Source organism: Hemiscyllium ocellatum, chromosome 21 (genome assembly GCF_020745735.1).
Source record: "Hemiscyllium ocellatum isolate sHemOce1 chromosome 21, sHemOce1.pat.X.cur, whole genome shotgun sequence".
Lineage (NCBI taxonomy): Eukaryota > Metazoa > Chordata > Chondrichthyes > Orectolobiformes > Hemiscylliidae > Hemiscyllium > Hemiscyllium ocellatum.
This window is the reverse complement of record NC_083421.1, coordinates 30,360,759-30,388,381: the sequence shown is the minus strand read 5'-3', so window position 1 is coordinate 30,388,381 and position 27,623 is coordinate 30,360,759.

The following is a 27,623-nucleotide window of genomic DNA, read 5'->3' as shown; positions in this document are numbered from 1 at the left end:
TGCAAGACATGAAAGGTGTGGATAACATACATGCTTTCCATTTACGAAATGTCAAATAGCTTTCAGAAAATGGTTGGGACAATAAGGAGGGCTCCTTGGTCATCTAAAGACACTCAGAATGCAGTGAAGAGTACACTCAGAACATCCACATTAACAACTGACTGCATCTGGGATTTTGGAAATCCAATTTCTCTTTATCCATGTGTATCCAACTTTGTAGTATCCGTTCTCAACTGAGAACTGTCCATGATTTGGAGATGCTGGGTCCAGTTTGCCTGCTCACTGAGATGTCATTACTCCCAACCAGAATAAGAATGTTCACACTACCCGTCCATTTACACAAAAGGAGCAAATGACTCATGTCTATGATCAAAGATTGGTTGTGAACAGTTCTGATTAGATTAGATTAGATTACTTACAGTGTGGAAACAGGCCCTTCGGCCCAACAAGTCCACACCGACCCGCCGAAGCGCAACCCACCCATACCCCGACATTTACCCCTTACCTAACACTCCGGGCAATTTAGCATGGCCAATTCACCTGACCCGCACATCTTTGGACTGTGGGAGGAAACCGGAGCACTCGGAGGAAACCCAAGCAATGGAAAGTGTTCTACTAATGGTTTGGAATCCCATAGGATATACTGAACTTTCAATTCCAGCATGTCTCTTTGAAGGGTGAACTGATGTAAGCAAAAGATGACTGGGCAGATGTAACTTCAGAGACTTTCAGACAAAGTTCAGAGTGGACCCATGATACACTCGTAGAGAATCAGGAATACCTCATATCGAAAGAAAAAAAGAGGAACAGGTATTGACAGACTAGCTACCCTTTCCCCTCTCTCAAAAAAAATACCATCTGTACAACCTTGATTGTCTTTTTCACTTCTTAGGAGGTATTAACAGGAGGTATGTGTCACTGCTCCACCCAATATCAGGTGAACTCTTAACAGCCCTGTTCAGTGGCCCATACAGAGTAGCTGAGAAACTTAAGGAAGTGAATTCTCTAATGCAGACTCCCGATCAGTGAAAAAGACAAAGGCTGTGTCATCTTAATATGAAATATCAATACCGTTATCAAGCAAGGTAACAGTCTGCCCCATTTACACCAGTGTGGAAGACAAGGGGAGGAGTTATCATGAATTGGAGGGAGACATGGGGAAGATCCACACGGAACTCCCGTTACCTTGTTAATAGGCAGAGGGAAAAAGTTAATAGACAGAGGGGTCTATTTCAACCAATAAATTATAGACTCTGTGACAAAGGTTTGCAAAATCCCAATTCTGTCTTAGATTAATTTTTTTCTGTTTGAAAAACCTATCCAACCAATATACTAAGAAATTTAAATTTCTTATTCTTACACCTTTGTGCAGAGCAGTGAGCAGACCTAATTTTTAAGGTATTTAAGGTCTTAAGCAAAGACAAACCAGGTTGCACCACTCTAGATCAATATGGTATGGATAGGGGAGAGGAGCATCCCACTAGGTAGCATCCCTTTCATGTAGACCCAGAAATGATGGGTCAGTTTTGGAAGGGATTAACCAAATGGTAGAAGAGTCGAACCGCAATGGCAGGAGATTCCCAATTGTTCTTGTGCTGGAGCCAGATGAATTCTAAAAGGCTCAATATTAACTACCGAAAAGTTAATGCAGTGACTCAAGCTGACTGGTATCCAGTCCCCTGGCTGGATGATTACATTGATGCAGTAGGTAAAGCAGCCTTCATTACCAAAAAACATTTATTCTTGGTTGGCTGTCTTGACTGCTTGAGTGAAGGAAACTCCCTTTTTCTAATTCCATATAGTTATATCAGTGTCAGATCGTGCCAATTGGATTCTGAAATTGGATTCCTGTCACATTTTGGTTGGCATGGACCAGTTTGGGTCAAAGGGCCTGTCTCCGTGCTGTAGGACTCTATGACTTAGCTTTCAAAGATCGACGAACCAGATAGCAACAGGCTTATTTAATTGTGCAGCATACTGAGATGACTTCACAGAGTACAATGACTCAGTGCAACTGGAAGCCCTCTTGCAGAAATATAGTCAGCTGTATTAGTGGTCAATCTTGCAAAGAACGAATTTACTGAAGGCTCAAGTGATCTATCTTGGACACATAGGGAGGAGGGGTAGGGAACTGAGGAGGACTGATGCCCAGAGCAGCAAATTCACGAGTGGGAGCAGAGATTCCCATTCTCAAAGCAAAATGGGAAATCATGAGATTCTTAGAAATGTCTGGATTCTATTGATCTTTCATCTCAAGCATCAGCACAATCATCGTACTGCTAACAGACCTACAGTTTTGGAAACATTGAAGGCCACTTTAGTAAATAAGCCCATGCTTACAACTCTAAACTTTAACTAAGTATTTAAAGCAGCCATTGATGCAAGTGATACATCACAATGGAACTGTTTTCCTTTGGAAACACAAATCTGGATAGAGGGATCAATCAGTTACTTCTCCAAAAAACCTAAATAAACAACAGAAATGGTACTCTACAGTGCAATGCAAAATCTCTCATTTACTACTGTCATTCAAACACTTTGAGATGTAGTGTGAGAATGAGCATAGTGACCACAACCCATTTACTTTTATGAACAAGTTTAAGAGCCACAATACCAGGTTGTTCTATTAGACTTTGTTCCTTCACCTGTCCACCTTAAAAAATGTTCTAGGAGAAAGTGAGGACTGCAGATGCTAGGGATCAGAGCTGAAAAATGTGTTGCTGGAAAAGTGCAGCAGATCAGACAGCATCCAAGGAGCAGGAGAATCGACGTTTCGGGCATGTGTGCTCATGCCCGAAACATCGATTCTCCTGCTCCTTGGATGCTGCCTGACCTGCTGAGCTTTTCCAGCAACACATTTTCACCTAAAAAAATGACCCATATTCAAGGAAATCGAAGGTGGTTACAGATGATCTATCCATAACATAAAGGGAGCTGGTTCAAACTGAAGGGATAACAATGATTGAGGCTAACAGATTAAACGTACATGTGAGTTTGTTGTTTTATTCATTTAATTCTTTCCTGCCTTTTTTCAATGAGAATGGGATCACTTTTCATTTGTCCTGTGGGGTAAGTGTCACAGTCATGGCTCACATCCTCACAGAAGTTATGGATATATCATACTTTTATTTCAACAGATGTATCTTAAATGAAGACTGCCACAGACAAAAGATGTCTGCAGATTTAAATTTGGTGAGTTTCTGGTGCACTCGTGTGTGCACCCACAGAAAGTGAAACCTGTAAAGTAAAGCAAGCTTGAAATGCCAAATAGAAAGGCTAGCAAGAAAAAGACAGTGAGATGCTAACTGCGTACTCCCCGTCTCAGCAAGAAGCCATTAACTGCATGCATGTTTGTGTGTACACTTCCAGGGATGTAGAAAAATGGGGTTAAAAACAACTGTCTGCAGCCCTTGGTCTGGTAGTCAGTTATCTGATATACCCTTGGATGGATTGGTGCACCGTGAAGTTTGGGAACAGCCATTACTCAACCCTGCACTGCAGGTCAAGAAAGGGAAAAAAATGCATCTCACACTGCTGGCTGCCAGTTAGCTGCCATGCGAAGACAGCAGGATCAAAGAATTTCAATCTGCTTGAAAAGTCAGAAATCTCAAAATTGGTTTCTCATCCACTAATGCTAATGTCATCAATACTATCCAAAGTAATGGCTGTAATATTCTACCATCTAATCCTAATGAGTCAATGAGAGAAAGTCCTGCATACATTTGAAGGATTTTTTTCCTAATCTGTGTGTATTGATATTGCTTTCTTTCATGTTTAGTAACAAATGAACTCATTATTTTGTTAACTCAGGAAAGCTTGGATAAATTATTTGCATTTAAAAGATGCATTAGTTTGGTCTGGAAGAAGGTATCCATAAAGGAAGGGATACTTTTAAAATTATATTTATTCCAATGGAGAAAGCAAAGAAGGGAGTCAGTTTATTTCTCCACACTCAGCAGTTTAATGATTTGCAGTATTTTGTCTGGAACTATAATGAATTCGGAAAATGGTCAGAACAAATAATAACGCCTACTGAGTAATACAAGGTAAAGTCAAAAGCATAATGCAAACAACACCCCTGTTCCTTCAAATCTGTATTACTTCTTCAGAACTAGGATTGCGATGAAAGCCTGCAGCAATAAATCTCTTCTGATCTCAACAATCACTGAGGCAATTTATATTATAGCAATGTCATAATCTCACGAGAAACAAAAATGAATTCTGTCTATCGAATAACTTATCACTTCATCTATTCTTGCTGTTGATTGATTGCTTTGCATGGTAAGTTATTGAAAATGCATATTCCTGATCTGCTCACAGTTTCCTTTCTCTAGAGACTCGCCAGCACCTAGTTCTGGAAATAGAATGTATAAATTATGCAGAGATAGCTAACACAAAGAGCCATATATTTTGATATGTAAAGACAATAAAAGTGCAGACTTGATAACAGCTTTCCGTTAGCACACTATCACAGATAGAAAAAAATGTCTTCTCTTACACTGCCAAGACAAATCATGTTTTCATGTGTTTGCTGTCTGGAAGTTGAGGTCATCAATCAAAGTTCAGAATGACTAATAAATAAGAACAGCAGTGATACCTCTCATCAACCATACAATTATTATACTGCAGCTTCTTTATAATACTTTACTTCAGACTCACTAGCCATGCTTCCAGACCTGATATAACCATAGCTTAAAATAACAATTCATCCTTTCAATGTCCCTTATGACCTAAGGGACCTATCTTTTTTTCCAAAATCCAGTGTAACACTTAACTGAATGAAAGAGATCACATTCAGTGCACAGATGCTCTCTTTATGACTTTGGTTGACCAAGCAGTGTGGATTAGATAGAGGATGCCTCATGAAATGTGATATCAAATTGCATGTATTCACAAGGGAGGTTTCACCTGATAACTCAGAGGTGTCATCATCTGTCATTGGTTATTTGGACTATTCTTGGCAATTAAATATCAAGTGTGTTGCACCTCCTGTCATGATATTTTCTGTTCTTCTAATATGCCTATATTTATATATAAAAAATCTATGCTGATCCAAAATGGGAAAAAACCTCAGAGAACACTTCAGCATAATTCTCTAAATTAGTTTTAAGCTCCATTGACATTGCAATCGCTATATTAAAAGACCTCTTTGTAAAAATTACTATGTAGTTTTAGGAAGAAAATTTCACTTATGAAAACTTTTCTTTTTAAAAAAAGGGGTCCTCTTAACTGTGTGTTGTTCATTGAACATTCTTGTGCTCACCAACCACGCTGGTTCTCAAGCCCCCAGCATCTCAAGTTTAACTTTAACATCTTTGATGGCCTTGCTCAATAAACTTTGCAAATCCTCTTCCACCTCCCAACAGTCTGTCCAACTGATTCTGATCCAGTTTTACTTTCCCCTCTCCCTAATGGAAAAGGAATTTTTTTTGATAGAAAATTCAGGTATTGGGATCAACCTTTTCAACCAAGGTTTCACTCTTCCTTATCTCTCTTTTTACCTTCCCTTTGCTACAGGTCTATATCTTTTATTCCCAACATCAAAAGTTTGAAGTAATGCAAGCTTTTACTGTTGGTAATTCATTTGGTAGGGGTTACATATTCACCTTCCCATAGCAACATTAGACCGTAAGACATAGGAGCAGAAATTAGGCCATTCGGCCAAATGAGTCTGCTCCACCATTCAATCATAGCTGATAGGTTTCTTAACCCCTTTCTCCTGCTTTCTTCTTGGAACTCTTGATCCCCAGATACTCAAGAACCTATCTATCTCAGTCTTAAATATACTCAATAAACTGAGCTCCACAGCCTTCTGTGGCAATGAATTCCATAGATTCTCCACTCTCTGGCTGAAGAAGCTTCTCCTTATCTGCGTTCTAAAAGGTCTTCCCTTTATTCTAAGGCTGTGCTCTCCTCATCTCTCCTACCAATGGAAACATCTTCCTACACCTACTCATTTTGATAATGTTAGGGACAAAGTCTTCCTGTGTGTCAGTCAGGGTCAATATGTCCAACCTTTCTGCCATGTGCTGCTAGCAGGGAACTGTGAACATCTAAAAACTCCTCTTTAATCAGAAACCTGGAACTGACTTTAGAAGTCTAACTGCCAATGGCAAACATCGCTTCTGAGTCAATTGAAATGTTCTGAGATCAGGTGAGGTACTAATGTACTGGTGCCAATATAGATCGGAATATTGTTCCAAAGAAATATTCATCTCAACTTGATTTCAGCACTGTGCATGAGACTCAGTGGTCATCAGTAATTGTAAAGGCTAAAAGAAATGGAAAACTTGAAGCCTACTGGATTCTATGAAGGGAACAGTATCGCTTGTTTATTTTGGATGGATGACCCATAATGGCATAGCTTCTTTAGGCAAGATCAGTATTTTCTGTTTATCCTGAGAACTTTCCTTTTAACCACTGCAGTTATTTGTGAGACAATTGAGTGACTAGCTAGACAACCTCAAGGACAATGAAGAGTTAACTATATATTATTGTTGGTCAATTGCATTTTGAAATGTTGGATCTTCTTATCAAACCACTCATCACAATTCTGACTGTTATTGAAGAAAAAAAGCCAATTGCTCATGAGTATTCAATCAATTTTTACTTTCAAATTTGCCTTGATACTTTAATTGGATAAATTGAGGATCTTTCCTCAAGGAATGCGAAAGGTGTAGGATGCGCCTAACTGAGGCACTTACCATTGTGAAGGGATTTGATATGGCGGATATAAAGAAGTTACATCCATGGGTAGAGTAGAAAACTAGGGGCTATAAATTATATATCATTCAATATCTGACACAGATTACCACCTTTTTTTACACAACAAAGGAGCTCCTTGTTTCTAACAGGTCATTCTGATTTGTCTCCTTGGAAAGTCTGGTCCCATGTCCCATTATCAATCCAAAGATGCGCAGGTTAAGTGAATTGGCCATGCTAAATTGTTCAGGGATGTGTAAGTGAGGTGCATTAGTCATGGATAAGTGTAGACTAATAGGGTAAGGGAATGGGTCTGGGTGGAATACTCTTTGGAGGGTCGGTGTCGACTTGTTGGGCTGAAGGGCCTGTTTCCACACCGTGGGGATTCTATTTCTATTTTTCTATCTTCTGCTTGTGGTTGCAATCTGCACAAACTAACTACCCTCCTAATAAAGAGGTTCCTCCTAGATTATTTATTGATATTAATAACTACCATGTAATTATGAAAAATGTGAAGTGTTCTTCCATTCTGACAGATCCCTGATTGTGATGATCGTCTGGGGGAAAGGCATACAACATCCCTGTTCTACAGCAGTCAGCTGCTGTAGTCTTTGTTTTACAAATCCATCCACTTTAACCGCTGCTGTCAATGGGTAAATATATAAGCTGAGGCTAGGACATGAAGTAAATAAAGTGCCAAGTAGGTAAGTTATCAACTGGGTAATGCAATAGAGAGACAAGAGGGATAGTGTCATGTGAATAGAAAGTTAGGGGTAGTGTGCAATCCAGCCAGGCAAATGATGGAATGCTTTGAGTAAGTCAGGTAGATGAGAGATATCTGGTCTAGTTAGGAGTTGGGGGTTATAAGGTTGTCCGATCCCGTAGACTGGGGTTGGGTCTGGCACTAAAGCAAGGATGTTAGATCCACAGTGAGGAAATGGGTGTTCAGGGTTCAGTGGGGTAGCATGGACAGGTGACAATGGTCTGATCCAGCTCAGGGGTGTTAGATTGGGTGGCAGAGCAATGCAGGAGTTGGGTCTGAACCAGCAGAAAAGTGGTTGGATCAGGAGTTGGGGACCATAAAGGTTCTCAGGCAAGGCGCTGTTGCGGGCGTGTGAGATAGATTGGGTATCTGTTTAGTAGTGACTCAATGTCGGACTAAGTATATAATTGGCTACATTTTCCAGAATAACAACTTTTTAAACTTAAAATGAACCCTCCAGATTCATCAATTTTGATGGATACATTAAGCAAAGAGGTTTCAGGTATTTGGAAACTGACCAGCAGAATCTTAAATTTCCCATTCAATTCCTTTGGCATTTGCTGTGATGGATATTCCATAACGTCCCCACGCATAAATCCCGTCTACCCTTCTGAAACTGTTATGTGGCCATCTGAAAATCCGAGCCATATAGATAGATTCTTTTTAAGAGGAAGCTAGATAGGTTCAAGTGAGATAAAGTAGTGGAAGCCTGTGCAAAAAGGATTGGATAAAGGACAGTGAGAGTGGGCTCATATAGAGCTTCAGACCACTAAGGTATAAAGCAGTGCACTGTTGCGAGGGTAAATGGTCTGTTTCTGTGCTTTAAGTTCTATATAATCTGATGTAGGTCTATTACTCTCACTACGCAGTGACTGAAACTGAAATGAATTCTTACTTTCTTGAATTTTTTTCAATAGCTTTGAATATAGAACTTGTGAACGAGGCCAAAGGCAAATAAGCAGATCAGTCAGCAATGTGACATTGAAGGCAATTCAATTTGAAAATCAATGAATGTAAATGTCTGCAAAGACAGAGAGGATAGGAAACACAAGAACAGAACAATCATTAAGACATCTCATTTCAAGGAATGTTTTTCTTTGAAATTGATGTGGAATATTTGCATTGGTGACTTCAGTCATGTACTGCAGTTGTACAAAATAGATAAATGCAATCAATTTGCTCCAGGACTTGAGCCATTTGGTTTAGCAAGATAGGATGTGCTCACCTCTGTGAAAACCGGGGAAGACTTGGATGTGCTACCCGCTACAATGAAAAGAACTGTCATTGATATACAATGCTCTGCTGAGTAGTAGACTCAACATCAGTGATGTTCGGAGAATGACACATTATGTAGGGTTCCAGAAATGACCTCTCTTAACCCCTCTGGTATATTGTGTTTATGTTTAACAAAATGTCATTAAAGTTAATTGCCAATGTTGTTGACAATCCTTTAGGAACAACTTTATTACAATCGTACTACATTGAGGGATCCATTTACCAAACGTTTAGTAAGAAGGAAGACATGCAGGTAGTCAACCACACTCTAACAAATATCAGGGTTCATTCAAGGCAGTGGAGAGATTTTGGGATCAGTCCGTGCCATGCAAGGACATAAATTCTGGAAGCTACCAGCGAAAAGGTGGGCGCACAGGACAATTCCATAGCAGGGACTGCATCAATGTCCGAAACAAAAACCAAAAATGCTGGAAAAGCTCAGCAGGTCTGGCAGCATCTGTGGAGAGAAATCAGAGTTAACATTCCTGGTCAAGTGACCCTTCCTCAGAACTGCATCAATAAACTCAATCCAGGCCATTCATCTAGAATCATTGCTTCCGGGTATTTGATCCTTCTGACTGCAGCAATAGTATCCCTCCGTCAAGACGTTGAACACCTCAGTCAAATCCCCTCTCAACCTTTTCATTTCCAAGAAAAACAAACCCAATCTCTTCAGTCATTGAAGGCCTTCAGACCAGGAACCAAACTCTCCGAAGACTTCACAACATTCTCCATTTCAGATAGATGATACTGTTACTTAATTAACAATAACTTGATGTTTAAATATATGGTAGAATCTCTTGTTGAAGCCTGCATTGCCAAGGCTGATACTCCATTGGAGGGAATGGGCCACTGTCAGATGAGATGTTAAACCAAGACCCCATGTACTTGATCAAGTGGTCATAAAAGATCCCTGACAAAATCTGAAGAAGAGTAGTGGAGTTATTTCCAGTCTCCAGAAAAATAATTGCTCACCTTCTTTCAAATCTTCAGCCTAGCATATTCAGAGACGTTTGTATTAAGAAAGCAAAATGAAAATGATGATATGATGCATCTTTCATTTTGCATGTGCGCAACTGCAAATATTTTAATTGCCAAATTGACATCAAGAAACAGGTCATCCATTTGTTGTATTTTCAGGTAGCTGAGCTGCAAGAATGTCACTTCCTTTCATTATCAACTATTGGTGGTTTGTGGTTGGGATATTCTTCCTTTCTTACATATTTTCTCATCAACCTGCTCAGATATCTTATTGCACACTTCGGGAATAGTTTGGAGTTGAACCTGGGTGTCAGGGCTCAGAGGTAGGGACATTACATGGCTGTGTCCATAAAGAGGCACTTGTTTTAATTTCATGATAGGTACAATTAACGCTAATTTGTTCATTATAATTCCAGCTAATGGGAGCTAGGTTACATTTATGACTACTGTTCTTTTTAAACTTATAAACAGTGACCAATTATAAATTGTACTCTGTTGAGCATCTGGCAGTTATTTTAACCTACCTGTTTTGACATGCTATAACATAGGTCCAGGCCAAGTGAGATTTGAACTCAGGCTATCTCAGTAGGAACACTACCCCAGCTCTTTTCTCTTTATTTTAACTGATTTTCTAATCATCTGCCCAATGATGTATTTACACACCTCTCGAACAGATGGGACTTGAACCCAAGTCCCCTAGCTCAAAGGTAGGAGCAATACTACTACACCACAAGAACACTTACCTTCCTTTTAAATTTTAGTTCAACTTGCTTTTCTAATCAACTTGTTCCGAGATGCTATTAAACACACCTGTGTGTCTTGAAGCCTGTTTTTTTGATTCAGGGATTGGGACACTACCATTGCACCACAAGAGGACCCCCCTAAAAAGAATGAATTACATACACTGCCCATAGTACATCTTATGTTATGTTTTCCAATCAATCTGAGATGTTTACAATGAATGTTTGGAACAAGTATGACTTGAACCCAGGCCTTCAGGTTCAGTGGTAGGGACGTTGCCACTATACCAAAAGAACCCCATCTTCCTTTGAATTTAATCTTGTCTAATTATCTGTGATAGAAGTTAGACTGCTATAGAATCTTAACAAGAGGCACTTGTCTTATTAAACAAGGTGTAGTTAATTTCATGATAGGTACAATTAACATTAACTAGTTAGATATAATTACAGCTAACAGGAGCTAGATCATTTTATCTTCATTACGATCTCAGGCAAAGCTGTTGATTTCTCTACCACCAGGCTAAGTAAAGCCAATATCACTTTAACATAACCATCTTCAAGACCATAAGCTTATATAACAGTAATCACATTGTTAGCCATGGAAGGTTGCTGCATGTAACTTGACTGCTACATTTCTGACATTACAACAGAGACTTCACTTCCAAACAAAGTACTTACTTGGTAGCAAAGTTCTTTGAGAGACCTGCTGGTCAAGAAAAGCATTTTGTAAAATATATCAAGTTTCTGATATTTGCTTCTGTTTGAAATGAAAGATGCCTGAGCATAAAAGCTGAAGATTTGGTGCAAGTGTACCTGTAAAATTTATCAGTTATTGGATCTCTACTTTTTTGCCAATCCCAAAATAGCTGCTTTGTTTTTTCAAAATGTAACATTCCCTGCTATGCTGATTCCAGTATGAGTATTACAGTGCACAGCAGGTACAATGCCGGGTACTGAAAGATCCTATAAAACACCTGAAGAAATGTTTTCTCTTCCATTATATTTTTTGCTATATGTTGAAAATTAAGTGTGAAATACAACTTGCAGAAAATAGAGCAAAGGTTAAAGTGACAAATCGCAGTGAGTCTCTGCTACCAAAATCAACATGATTATTTTTCAGGGGTGAGGAATGAAGGCAGTGCCATCATTTTTTCAGGATGTTTTCCCCAATATAACTACAGAGTGACTGAATAGAAGTGTTCGAGATCATGAAGCATTATAACAAGCCAGTGATAGATTTTTGTGGCAGGATGTTGAGGCTGTAACGACAGGAGGTAAAATTAAGATAATTACAGAACAGCATAATGGTGAGGTTGGAAAATGAAAGCTTTATGTATGAAACAATGACCAGAGCTTGTATTTATACAACGCCTTTGAAAAATTAAAATGCTCCAAGTCATTGCAAAGGAACAATTCACAAAATCTGACACAAAGTCACGTAAGGGGTTGAGAGCCATCATTTGATCCCAGATGGGTCCCAGCTATGCCTGCCTCTTTGTCAGTGATATTGAACAGTCTCTATTCAGTACCTACACAGGCACTCTGCCCCAACACTTCCGCCGTTACATTGGTCATTTCATCAATGCAGCATCCTGCACCCAGCTGAACTGGAGCAGTTCCTCGACTTTGCCCACAACTTCCACTCCACCCTCAAATTCACCTGGTCCATCTCAGACATTTCCCTGTCCTTTCTTGACCTTTCAATTTCCATCCCAATGACAGTCTCCAGACAGACATTTATTACAAACCTACAGACTCCCATAACTACTTGGACCGCACCTCCTCCCTACAAGAACTCCATCCCATTCTTCCAATTTCTTTGCCTCTGCCCCATCTGCTCAGAGGAGGAGACATTCGACTCCATCTTATTTGAATAACGTGCTTTACCTCCCCCCATCATCCAAACAGCCCTCCGCCACGCCACCTCCATTCCTCGTTTCACTGCTCTAAACCCACCCTCGAAACCCAATAAAGACAGAGATCCCCTTTTCCTCCCCTACCAGTCCACCATTCTCCATATCTAATGCATCCACAAACTCCAGCTAGGCCCCACCACCAAGGACATTTTCCACTCCCCACCTCTCTGTCTTCTGTAAGGTCAAGTATCCCAGCTGGGCCCACAGAGGCCGACCAGACATCCCAGTCACTGCCCATTTTAATTCCCCTTCCCACTCGCTTTCCGACATGATCATCCTTGGCCTCCTCCATTGCCAGAACAAACCAAACCACAAATTGGAGGAATAATACCTCATCTTCCGCCTGGGCAGTCTTCAGCCCAGAGGACTCAACATTAATTTCTCCAATTTCAAATAACCTCCCTCCCCATCCCCCAATTCCCTTCTCAGCCCCTCCCACTCCCTTCCATTCTTCCCAGCCATCAACTGGATTCATTCCCTGTCTCCACCGATCCCCACTTCCCCACCCTGACCTATCAACCCCCTATATCTACAACTCCCCCCTCACCCACCCCCAGTCCTAAAAAGGGGTTACACCCAAAATGTCGACTTCTCCACCTCTTGATGTTGTCTGGCCTATTGCGTACTTCCAGCCTCCTGCCTGTCGATTTTGGATTCCAGCACCTGCAGTTTCTTTGTCTCTCTCACAAGCCATTGTTGAAGAGAATTCATCAATCATTGAACAGAGAAACACTTGCTTGATAAAGGTGTAACCTGTGGAGAGCATGCAATAGAAGGAAAAATTGTGAAATTGATGACAGAGTGAATTGTTAACATTCTATAATTTGATAAGCTGTCTCTGTATAGTGTGGGTGGAAAATACTTTGTATGTCCCTTCAACATTTGCAATATGGAAACAATATTACACTGTTATATAATTTGCTACCAAATTCACAGAAGTATAACAGCTGGAGGAAGACTACTTGGTGAGATGAGTGAACTAAGTTTAAAGCACAAAATCGACAATGTTTGAGTTTTCAGAATATATTTTCTGGTCTGTGGAAAATGAGCCAACTAACTTTCTATTGCCCTGGTGAACCTTGTCTTAATATGGATAATCCCCAGCAAACATGAATTGGGTTGAATGTTTGGAAATTTTGGGAAGTTTATGTACGGCTATCTATTTATAAAATTCTAAGGAGGAAGCTGTGAATGCAAGTTACAACCAACATGGCAGGACACCATATTTGGAAAAATTTTAAGGAAGGAAGTGAGGAGGAGGAGGAAAACTGATAAATGCTCAGATCCCAACACTGATATTAAAAGGAACACCATCTGGGTGATTATTGCTTCTCTTGCATTTCACGCCTCTACATAATTTTGCTTAAATAGGTCTCTTACAAAGTAAACCAAGTGGGTGGTGGAAAAGTGTTACTAGCTAAAAATATATCGCACAAAACTGAGACAAGGGCAACACAGCTAAGTTAATGAAGATAAAAGGAACTAATTTATGGTCCAGATTTAAATTTCATTGTTGAATACATAATAATAAGGTGGACTGGGATACTAAAACCCCCCGAACTATGCCATAGGTTCAGGATAAAAAGAAATAAAATGCATGGTATCCCCATCATACCCCAACAATATTTTTAAAATTAATTCCAAGGTGTAAGTTTTCACTTAAGGGCATTGGAAAATTTGGCCCTTGGTGAAAATTGGTGAATGCCAAACCATTTGTAATGAACTGCCAACTTGCTTTTATCCCTTCTTCCTTGTCTGATTTTTCCATGCACCTCTATTCCATGATAATCTTTTCAAACCTTGGACATAATTGTGTTCTAACACTCATGATTAAGAGAATGGTAAAGCGGTCTGTTTTGTCTTCTGTTGCTGTCTCATGTATGTTTATCATGTGTGTGCACCTTTCTCACCATGTGTTTAAGTGCACACCTGTGTATGAGCCTATACTTGTGTGTGGACATCTGTGTATGTCTGTGGGATTGTGTACCTGTCATGGTTTACAGAACTGTGGTGGTTCCCGCTCTCCTATATGGCTGTCTCTAGCAGACACTCAAGACGCTGGAGCAGCACCACCAACATGGCCTCTGCAAGATCCGGCCCATCCGCTGGAAAGAGAGACACACCAACACCAGCATCCTCGACTAGGCCAACATCCCCAGCATCGAGGGACTGACCCTGCCTTAATTAGCTGCAATGGGTTGGGCTGTTGTCTGTCTGACCAACACAACACTCCCCAAGCAAGCGCTCTATTCCCAACTTCGAAACAGCAGGCAGGCTCCAGGTGGATAGAGGAAGCGATTCAGTGACACTCTCAAGGCCTCTGTGGCGAAGTGCGACATTCCCACAGATACCTGGGAATTACTGGCCCAAGACTGTCCGAAGTGGAGGAAACGCATCCAGGAAGGAATTGAGCCTAGCCATCGGGAAAAAGTGGAAGCGAAAACAGTAAAAAGAGTGCATTGCCACACTAATGCCCTTCCCATGACTACCACCTTCCCCAAGCGTAACAGTGCCTGCAGTAGTTGTATCAGTATGTACAGCCACCTACAGACCCTCCCTGAGATGGAAAGAGAGTCATCCTCGTCCGTGAGGGACTGCTTATGATGGGATGTTTCTATGTGTGCACCTGTATTGTCTGACTGTGTATGCGTGTGGAGATATATCTGCTTTCCATGACCAAACCTCCCTCACAAAGACCAGACTCAGTTCCCATCAACAATTCTTCTCAAACGCTTAATTAATATAATGGAAAGAAATGTTCAAATAGAGACAACCATTAATTGCTTTTGGAGAGATAATTTAAAATAAAAACTTGCACCACGAGGCAAACATTTTTTACCAGCTACCTGCTACCAGCTGGAATTTGTGTGAACACAGAGATACCAACTTTCATTGGGAGCTTTTGCAGCTTTCACCAATGGTCAAAAACAGATAAATTTCTCATGAATACTAATAGTCATTCCACATTCTAAAGGCATTTTTTGTACAATAAAAAAGGTCCAGCTGATAAGAGACTGTTGTATCCACTATGTAAAAAATTCACAGAAGGGATGAGGAAGGCAGTTTTCACGATATTACCCAGAGGCACTTTCTGCATGTTTCTCAAGAGGGCCACCTCTACTGAAGTACTGATGAGTAGCCTGCATCTCTGGAATAATACGTCATGCCACAATCAGAGGCAGAGACAGCAGAAAATTTGAACAGAGAAAACACTATTTGCCAATTTTAAAGGCACAAAGCTGTTATTCCCATTCTGCAGGGCCAATGACTAACTGCTGAAATGCAATGTGACTTACCTTTCTGAATTGTTATAGATATGAAAGGAACTTTAATCCTCATTGTTACATGATGTGGATTAGTTCAATGCTGACACTATCGAGGCGAATGTTGCGTTCTATTCTTAATAACTCACACAGGAAATAGCTTTTGAAGAGCAGGAGAAACAGAGTAATTATTACGATGAATATTATCAGCTGAGCTGCATTAAGACCTCCATTACAGCTTGTTTTGTTGGCACCAATACAGTTTGCTGAACCCATCCGTGGTTCAGATCCCTTTGAATTATTGAACAAAGTATAATAAAAGCAGAGGTGATCAGATCTCAAATATCCAAGGACAGAATAATTCAGGAATGCTGTGGAAGTGAGTGGGTGCTAATGCCAGAAGTGTCTTTCTAACAGATCCAGGAAATAAATTACTGACTAATGGCATAAGTTTATGCCCCTTTCGAGGCATGTTTGGCGGTAAGAAAGCATTTAACCTCCCAGGAGACAGGCGAATGGATGTCCTCAGCTCTGATTGGGTCCACTTCAAGGAGAATATGAGCCTCCCCACCATACCACAATTGAGGGTCTGAACTAGGCACAACCCATAATGAAGAGCATCATCCTGCCACCAACTATGGCATTCATTCAGCAGCAAGTGAGAGACTGATCTCACAGTGAACTTGGAAAGCAAACCCCATTGGTGTTTGCTTGCAGAGTGGACAGACATGTCCTTCAAACAAAAAAATTAGTTTCTGATTGTGGGAATTAGGATTGGGAAGGGGGGATGGGTGAGAATGGCCTTCTGGGAGTTGACTTCTTCCACATCCTCCCTTGGAATCCCGCCCAATAATCACAGACCCTCACTGGTGTAGTTCTGTTTTACTTTATTTACACCTTGATAGTGTCAGCATTGAAGTTAATCCGCATCAGGTAACCATGAGAAGTAAAGCTCCTTTCATTTCCATAACAGTTGAGAGGGAAAGTCATATTGCATTTACGGATGTCGATGTCTTTGGCTGGACCAGCATTTATTACTCATTCCGAATTCAGGTCAATTAAGATTATAATTAGATTATAAAATAGAAAGAAATATATAAAATTAAATATGATGACTCTTGTCATCCCTATCACTAAAACATTGAACCTTAAACTGAGGTGTATTGCAACTTGATAATAGATTGCATATTTTACAAGATTTCTACCAAAAGGTTTAGACATTGCCACGTGGTTTTGTGAAAAAGTCTGACTGGGTAGAAATTCAATTAACCACTAAAGCCCTTGACAAGGTACATTGCTTTGACAAAAATATCATGAAGTTGGATTTTCTGAGGAGTAGCAGTCCTTTTTTTATGCAAAGAATGAGCTCCCCTTTTCTGATAGAAGACTCTGTTTAGGGCTTTGTCAGAAATGTGGAGCTGCACTTCCATTTTGACAATTCAGGGAAGGCTTACCTCGCTCACATTTTCACAGCAGTGAGCTGCTTCTGACATCTAGAGTTCCAAAATTATAGCCAGTTACTTTGACAGCTGCTGTCAAGGGTATTTATGGGAGGTAAGTGTGACATTAGGGTTTCAGAAGGGTAATGTACTAGGTGAGGGTTTGGATTCTAGGTACAGTGGTAAGGGAATTGGATGTGACCTAAGTGAGATGCCAAGTGGGTATGTTGTCAGGATAGGGAGGTGCGGTTGGGAAGGTAGGAAGTATACTAGAGGACAAGGTAATGAGAGGGCCAGGTAAGTGAGGGTTTAGGTCAGGCTGACATGATGCATCTGGAGCAATGGAGTGTGGGAGATGCTGTTAGGTCTGTCAACAGAGGAAGGGAGGTTAGTCAGGGGTTCTAAGAAAAATGGATTTGCCCAGCTTCAATCTTCAATTTTCTGTGCAATTCCTTCAGAGTCTGCCACATTGAGGATTTCACAGGGTCTCCATGCACAAATCCCATCTACACTTGAAAAATGACCAGCCAGCAATCAAAAATACCAGGCCGCAATTATACAACCAAATCTCTTAAATTAGGAGAGGCCTCTTGAGACATTTAGGTTGTTCTTACTCTGTTTGGTCCAAAGAACATCTTCTTAGAACATTCTAAATGCAATCCAACCTCAGTCTATTTAATGTACTAGTATCAATCTTGCTAAAACAGCAGGGAGGATAATGTTAGACAACAGCAACTCAGAAATAATAAGATATTAAATCTCTTTGGGCAATAAACAATTGATCTACTGGAATGGTACAGAGCCTCACAGATGCATTGATGCATTCTCTAAAATTTATAAGATTAGATTCCATTTGCTTTTATCCCTGGTTCTGTTAAGATAGATCATGAATCAGAACATGGACAATTTTATGTCTACAAAATAAATAGACCAATGTAAAAACAGAGTGAAGGATTAAACTTTCAAAATGAAACTAATCTGGTTTTCTGGAGGTTTAGGTCAATTCTCAAAATAATGATTTCAAACTTGCGAAGGATTCTGTTAGAGAAACTTAAAATTTAAGACCCATTGTAATGTCAAATGCCCAGTTCTCCTATTAGCATGTAGTCTGTTTCATTTCTTCATAATATGTCTAAGTTTACTATTGAAACTGGACTATCATTCGAAATCAGGAATTTAGAATTATTCCAGAAAATGTACAAAGTGCTGTGTAAACCCAAAATTCCAATCATGTAAACGATATGCTAAAGCATCAGAATGAAAATACACTTTGACAGGCTTCTTGGTTTACTTTTCCAGTTGGCACAATATTCATAAAATCATATAACATGGAAACAGACTCCTCAATCCAAATAGTCTGTGTCGACTCTCTTCTCAAACCAAACTAGTCCGACATTTCTGCGCTTGGCCCATATCCCTCCTAACCTCTCTTATTCATGTATTTATCCAAAAGTCTTTTAAACATCATCACTGTACACATATCCATCACTTCCTCTGGCAGTTCATTCCACACATGAATCACTCTGTGTGTAAAAAATATTGCCGCTCATAACCTATTTAGGGACTGCTCCCCTTAAGTCTTTTTTGAGTTGGTATCATTTTGAATTTGAAGGCTGGTTCCAAACTCTGTTGATGACATATCTACTGACATGAGATTCTAATGGGGCTCACTGAAGAGCAACAGTTTAACAGGCTTATCTTTTCAACTCCAGTGGCAATGAGGCCAATAGTATCACCCTCATGCTTTGCCAGACTAACACCAGTTAATTCAAAACAAAGTAGAGGCTAAATTCAAAATTCTACTGGTGTAGTTTGTACTCCGTGCCATACCATACAGGGTAACGTAGCTCTATTTTTGACATATCTTAGATTGGTCACCTTTTAGAACAAATTTACTATGTTTTTTCAGTCATTCCACCACATTTGCTTGCTTCATAATTTTTAGTGGCCTCATTAAGCCCATACAAACATTGACTCCCAAATATGATCAATACACTAGTCTTTGACAATCTTAGCTATACTCATGCATACATCACAAATAAAATATAGATTTCTTAAAAAGTGCAAAGTATAAATCTAGGCTAAGACATTTAGTTAAAATTATTTAGAAAAAAAAATTGAAAGAGAGTGAGATAGTTTCTTTTTACAAAGTGAATGTCTTGAAAATGAGACAGGATTACATATTGAAAACAATCCAGTTGCCTGCTATAGGTCCAGTTGATGCACTTACCTTTGCTCAGAATATCCTGTTCATTGACATTGTCAGCCTGGGGATAACCCTGCTATTGTTTGGGGATTGTTTTTGTCAAATATCTGCAACTTGAGCCACAGACATCTAATTTATTCCAAATCCTCATTAATACAGTTACCTGAAATTGTGCCCCTCACTATATAGATACAGTTTTAAAACAGTATGCTGGCTTAAAAATACTGGAATTGGTTTCAAATGAACATAGACACAACACATTCGAACCTACTGCTGTTGATGCTGTTCCTGATTCTTATGATTTCTGTTGAATTTAAATGGTCATTTGTGAATAATTGAAAACACAAGCTCCCACGTTCACCAGCATTATTTCCTTCCATTTCCTGCCTTTTTCTGAAGAGCTGTTGCATGGTTACACAGGCATCAAATGGTGCAACATGTGACCAAGTGATGGACAGAATCTTGAACATCAAAAGGCAACTTGATGGTGGGCAACATCATAGCAAAATCCTAGTCCTGCATTAAGTCAACAACAGTGCTCCTGGAGCTTGAATTAATATCAAGAGTCAGAACTCTGAACAATTCTATTTCCCCCAGGGGTATCAAGATTACTTGGTGAGACACCCAAAATGAAATTATGCAACTCAGCAAAGATTGGAGGTCAAATCTGTAGTCATCTTTCTCTGCACTCACTGGATAAATTGAAACCAGCTGTGGAATGATGTCCTGCATGTACAAATATAACTTACAAATTATTCCTTCGCAGCTTCATAGCCAGAGACCCTCGAGCCAGAAATGCTCCATATCTTTCGGTCGATACTCTTCATTTAATATAAAACATCACCCGCTTTTCAATGCTGCCTCTTCTCTCCCAGCAGCTTCATGATGGAGGACACACAGTTAGTACATTCTCAGCATTACTAAGGGAGAGGTTTCCTCATTTGTCTGCTGGCACATGTTCGATTGCACTGCAGAATGACAGCTATGTTTATGATGATTGATTTTTAAAAGCTTGTTTCAAAGTTGCTGGAAATCACTGCTCTAAATTGTACTTTGATGGAGACTGTGGAAGTACATCAGACACCTGCACAATGTCATAAAATATTGAAAGGAATGCCTGTAAATCAATAGCAGTGAGTAGACTTGATTTATGCTTAATGCTTACAGCATTCAGCCCTTCCTTGGTCCATTAAGTTTTTAAGCAGAGTATTCTTTAATAAATAGTAAAGTTTAAAAATTTACCATAACCACATTACTCACTCTTGTTCACAATTACTGCAGGGACACATATGTTATGTTCAATATCACAAGATCCTTCCCTATGATTATACTCATTTATACATCTTTAATGGGGACAAATGTTCCATCATTACCTCGGTTTATTTTTACAAAATATTGCTCAAATTTGTAATTATAAGGCAGTGAAAATGTGGATGTACCTTTCTTTTCCACCTTAACCCTTTGGCAGTGATTATTTCCTTCAAGAATCCTGGCATAAATGATCAGGAGGTGCAGGTGAATTAGTGATGGATATGGAAGAATCCCTTGGGGCCTTGGAGGGAAGTAAGGGGGGAGGTGTGGGCGCAAGTTTTGCATTTCTTGCAGTTGCAGGGGAAGGTGCCAGGAGTGGAGGTTGGGTTGGTGGGGGGTGTGGACCTGATGAGGGAGTCACGGAGGGAGTGATCTTTTTGGAATGCTGATAGGAGAGGGGAGGGAAATATATCCCTGGTGGTGGGGTCCATTTGGAGGTGGTGGAAATGATGGCGGATGATACGATGTATATGGAGGTTGGTGGGGTGGTAGGTGAGGACCAGTGGGGTTCTGTCCTGGTGGCAATTAGATTGCTTTCAAAATGCAGACATCCACCAATGGCAGGCTTCCCCTCACCAATCTGCAGAAACATCTTTCATATATACCGTTCATGCCCAAATGAAGCAATACCATTGCTATAACCTGCAGGTAGAAGCATTTGGTGACAGGAATCTATAACTCAACTTCAGAATGACTATGTTTGCTTACATTTAAAGGAAAGTTGGCAGTATATCTCAAAGGCAATGCAGGACTAATGCAAGAGGAACTTAACTTTAGAAAGGTTGTGGTGAATATTATTCCCATCAAGAACCATAATCTATGAGCAGTACAGACATGCAAAATCAGGACTCTGTATTTTTGTCCCGCAATCGGGGATGTGTGTGAATGGTATCGCAAGAAGTTTCCACTGAACATCGTTCTATGTGGAGACCTCAATTAATGGAAGCTATATCATGCAACTATTTACAGGTTGAATTGAGAAACATATGTACTGACATCATTACACTGTGTTTTATAACCATTCAGCATTAAGAGTTCAAAAAATACGGATGTCTCATGCTTCTTGGCTGTCCTCCTTCAACCTCAGGCCATCCTGCTCTTGATCACACCTTATCCCAATCTCCTATCAATTTTTGCCGAACTGACTTTCTTTGCTCCCAGCACCTTCAACAACACATTCCCAACGTGTGGCTGAATTAGCTCTTCAAGGGTAGGGACAGTGGCAGTTTGGGTATTTGGAGAAAGGAGCTTGTGAGACTGTTGTTAAAATTCAAAGACTCACCTCTAAAAGGAGATACAGCTGGAATTTTGATGGGAGGGGTGGTGGAGTGGCGAGGAACAGGCTCCCTTTATTTGGCAGGGAAACAGGCCGCTCTTGTCCCATTTGGGGAAACAGCAAAGCTTGAGCCGAATGAGGTGGCACCTGGTTTGAGAAAAGTAGCAGGCCACAGTAAAAGGTAAGTAACTGAAAGGGCTTTTCAGTATAAAGGTTCCCTCTCATCAAATCTTTTAATAATTCAAATAAAGCATAGATAAAGCAGCCAGACCACCACTTGGAGGTAGGGAACAAATCCTCAACAACACTGCTGTTGGGATATAGCCGTATCTTGGCAGGCAAGAAGAGCCTGCTTGGTCCTTTGGCTCCCTAATCTGCTGTCGGGTATCTGTTTTCAGGTAGATTACAGCAGGAATCTGGAAAATTCATGTCAACTGTTCCTATCAGTCCAACTGATTGCCTGCCTCACAGTGGACAACACTCACAAACTATGAACCCAACATCTCTAAAGTGGCTGCTGCTGAGAACGTGGATCATAGAACATAGAACAGAGAACATTACAGCACGGTACAGGCCCTTCGGCCCTCGATGTTGTGCTGACCTGTCATACCAATCTGAAGCCCATCTAACCTACACTATTCCATGTATGTCCATATGCTTGTCCAATGACGACTTAAATGTACTTAAAGTTGGTGAATATACTACCATTGCAGGCAAAGCATTCCATACCCTTACTACTCTCTAAGTAAAGAAACTACCTCTGACATCTGCCCTATATCTATCACTCCTCAATTTAAAACTATGTCCCCTCGTGCTCACCATCACCATTCTTGGAAAAAGGCTCTCCCTGTCCACCCTATATAACCCTCTGATTATTTTATATGTCTCTATTAAGTCACCTCTTAACCTTCTTCTCTCTAACAAAAACAGCCTCAAGTCCCTCAGCCTTTCCTCATAAGACTTTCCCTCCAAACCAGGCAACATCCTGGTAAATCTCCTCTGCACCCTTTCCAAAGCGTCCACATCCTTCTTATAATGCAGTGACCAGAAATGTACACAATACTCCAAGTGCGGCCACACCAGAGTTTTATACAGCTGCAGCATAACTTCATGGTTCCTGAACTCGATCCCTCTATTAATAAAAGTTAAACACTGTATGCCTTCTTAACAACCCTGTAAACCTGGGTGGCAACTTTCAAAGATCTGTGTACCTGGACACTGAGATCTCTTTGCTCATCTACACCACCAAGAATCTTACCATTAGCCAAGTACTTTGCATTCCGGTTACTCCGACCAAAATGAATCACCTCACACCTGTAAACTCCATTTGCCACCTCTCAGCAAGCTCTGCAGCTTATCTATGTCTCTCTGTAACCTACTACATCCTTGCCACTATCCACAACTCCACTGACCTTAGTATCATCTGCAAATTTACTAACCCACCCTTCTATGCCCTCATCCAGGTCGTTTATAAAAATGACGAACGGCAGTGGACCCAACACCAACCCTTGCGGTACACCACTAGTAACTGAACTCTAGGATAAACATTTCCCATCAATCACCACCCTCTGTCTTCTTTCAGCAAGCCAATTACTGATTCAAACTGCTATATCTCCCACAATCCCATTCCTCTGCCTTTTGTACAATAGCCTATTGTGGGGAAACTTATCGAATGCTTTGCTGAAATCCATATACATCACATCAACTGGTTTACTCTCACCTACCTGTTTGGTCACCTTCTCAAAGAACTCAATAAGGTTTGTGAGGCACGACCTACCCTTCACAAAATCGTGCTGACTATCCCTAATCAAAGTATTATTTTCTAGATGATTATAAATCCTACCTCTTATAACCTTTTCCAACACTTTACCAACATCTGAAGTGAGGCTCACTGGTCTATAATTACCAGGGTTGTCTCTACTCCCCTTCTTGAACATGGGAACCACATTTGCTATCCTCCAGTCTTCTGGCACTATTCCTGTAGACAATGATGATTTAATGATCAATGCCAAAGGCTTGGCAATCTCCTCCCTGGCTTCCAAGAGGATCCTAGGATAAATCCCATCCGGCCCAGGGGACTTATCTATTTTCACACTCTGCAGGATTTCTAATACCTCCTCCTTGTGAACCTCAATCACACTTAGTCTAGTAACCTGTATCTCAATATTCTCCTCGACAACATTGTTGTTTTCTCGACTGAATACTGTTGAAAAGTATTCATTTAGTGCTTTCCCTATCTCCTCTGCCTCCACAAACAACTTCCCACTGCTGTCCTTGATTGACCCTAATCTTACTCTCGTCATTCTTTTATTCATTAAATACCTATAGAAAGCCTTAGAGTTTACCCTGATCCTATCCGCCAACAACTTCTCATGTCTCCTCTTGGTTCTTCTGAGCTCTCTGTTTAGGTCTTTCCTGGCTACCTTGTAACCCTCAAGCGCCCTAACTGAGCCTTCACACCTCATCCTAACATAAGCCTTCTTCTTCCTCTTGACCAGAGATTCCACTTCCTTCATAAACCACAGCTTCCTCCCTGCCTATACTTATCTAGGACACACAGTAGCATTTCCTTGAATAAGCTCCACATTTCTAATGTGCCTATCCCCTGCAGTTTCCTTCTCCATCCTATGCTTCCTAAATCTTGCCTAATTGCATCATAATTGCCTTTCCCCCAGCTGTAACTCCTGCCCAGTGGTATACACCTATCCCTTTCTATCACTAAAGTAAACATAACAGAATTGTGATCGCTATCACCAAAGTGCTCACCTACTTCCAAGTCTAACACCTGGCTGGACTCATTACCCAGTACCAAATCTAATGTGGCCTCGCCCCTCATTAGCCTGTCTACATACTGTGTCAGGAAGCCCTCCTGCACACACTGGACAAAAACTGACCCACTCATAGTACTCGTACTATAGTGTTCCCAGTCATGGTTGGGAAATGGGTGTTAACAGCAGAAATGTAGGTATTTAAGACCTGTCCTGTACTGTTTTCAACCCAAGGGAGGTCTGACCTCGATGGTGTCTCCAGCCAAGGCTTGAATTGATCTTTATGTATTCTTTTAAACACAGCAAACATTCTATTAACTGGCCCCATGGGACCTGAAGTGTGCCAAGATTTGATCAAATATTCCTGAAAATCTAAAGATCCGCATAATCAATGAAAAAACACACGCTGAGTAATATAAACATAATGTAGGGAGTATACACATCACTGTTATACTTTATTGCAGCATAAATCATTTGATTAATAATACAACTTTGCCTTAAATAAAACTTATTGCAGACAGTCTTGCCTCTCACACCTTCAATTGGCTACTCTGACAGTAGATCGTGGTACTTAAGGAGAAATTGACTCAACAAATATTGATATTTTGTTTGGCTATTTGATTGAACAGCAATTATATCAACATTGAGCTAAATAAATTAAAAACTATAATACTAGGACAGAATAATACAATAAACTTCACAGTACATGTATTTGAAGTATATACTTTTTGTCTATTTATCGAAAGTGCAGGTTTATAATGTGCCAGTTTAAACAAAGTCTGCTAAAGTTCATTAGATTAAACATTAAGTTTCTATATTTATAAAAAATACAAGCCTACTCTAAACAACACATACTCATTATTTAACATGTGATGATATCATTCAGATTAATCAGTTTAAGACCCCATCTATGATCTGAGGTCTGTTATGCAAGTCCAAAGGCAATACCTTAAATGGGATCTAACTCCGGTACTTGATATGCATTTTGTCTGCAGAACAGGAATGCGCCTAATGGAGCAATATTTATAATATTTTTTATAACATTAAAACAAGATATGGGTAATGAGTTATTGAGAGATCCAATTGACATTTATTACAACTCATTAATATATACAAATACTGTTGTCATAGATACATCCACGTCTGGACTAACGTTAAGCTGTCAGAGTACAAAGGGTAACATACATATATTAATGCATCATGTCTTAAGTTATCCAAGCTATGATGGAGCCTGAATTAGATTAGATTAGATTAGATTACTTACAGTGTGGAAACAGGCCCTTTGGCGCAACAAGTCCACACCTACCCTCCGAAGCACAACCCACCCATACCCCTACATTTACACCTCACCTAACATTACAGGCAATTTAGCATGGCCAATTCACCTGACCCGCACATCTTTGTGACTGTGGGAGGAAACCGGAGCACCCGGAGGAAACCCACGCAGACACAAGGAGAATGTGCAAACTCCACACAGTGAGTCGCATGAGTCAGGAATTGAACCCAGGTCTCTGGCGCTGTGAGGCATCAGTGCTAATCACTGTGCCACCGTGCTGCCCACGAATTGTGTACCCTTAGGTTAGATGCTATGATAGAGTAATGCTAAGAATGCCTTTTAAAGATATACTGATTGTGAGGTATAACGCAACAACTCTTCCCTGCTGAAATTTCATTTCTTCTTCTTTGGATTCAAGCCCTTTAAAAAAGGAAGGTCAGTGTGAACTTGTTGGGCCGAAGGGCCTGTTTCCACACTGTAGGGATTCTAATCTAAAAGAATCTGAAAAAAAAGCTTCATGGGGTTACAGAGTCATACAGCACAGAAACAGACTCTTCAGTCCAACTCATCCACGCTGACCAAGTTTCTCAAGCTAAACCAGTCCCACTTGCCTACGTTTCATCCATATCCCTCTAAACCTTCCTATTCATGCACCTTCCCAATTTTATTTTTAAATGTTGTGATTACACCTGTATTGACCAGTTCCTCTCGCAGTTTATTCCATATATGAAACACCCTCTGGGTGAAACAGTTGCCCCTTGATTCCATTTAAAATCTTTTAAATATTTGCACCCTACTTTTGAACTCTCACTCTAGCGAAAAGATGTTTGCTATGCCCCTCATGATTTTATAAACCTCGATAAGGTCACCCCCTCAACCTCCTACGCTCCAGTGAAAATGTCCCAGCCTTTCCAGCCTCTCCCTGTAACTCAAACCCTCCAGTCCCAGCAACATCCTGGTAACATTTTCTGAATCCTCTCCAATTTAATAATATCCTTTTGACAGCAGAGTGATCAGAACTGCACATCGTATTCCAAAAAGTGTTCTCATCAACTTCCTGTGCAACTTCTCTTGTTGTCCAAACTCCTGTACTCATTGGTCTGAACAATGAAGGCAAGTGTGCTAAACACCTTCTTAACTCCTCTATCTACCTGTGACACAACTTTCAAAGAACTATGTATCTGAAACTGTAGGTCTCTCTGTTCAAACACACAACCCATGATTGTACCATTAATTGTACAATTCCAATTGTCCAATATTCCAATGAAATTCCAACAGTCATCTCCCTGTTCACTGCAGTTCGGTGATCCACATAGATATGGTCATATGAAGAAGAAGCAAGAGTGGGCTTTGACTGACTGATTTAATTACTCCAGATTCCTATCTATCACTCCTTTACTTATTAAGAATCTGTACTTGTGGTCACCTCCATCTGATCCCCCATAGCTCCTGGATTGCCATAATTTGAATAGCACACCTATCTATCTTAGGGCAAAAGCTGACAATCTTGCATCTATTTTTTAAAGCTGCTGTTAGCGATCCAGCCTGATTTAGAGACAGGTAATTTGGGGACATGGAAAGAGCAAGGTCATAGCTGAGCTGAGCAGACTGGTGGTATAGCAGAGATGGGTGTGTGTTTGGGGGGGACGGGGAGATGGCATCTGATTAGAGATCATAGGAAGAGAAGATGGTAGTCAATGGGGATCT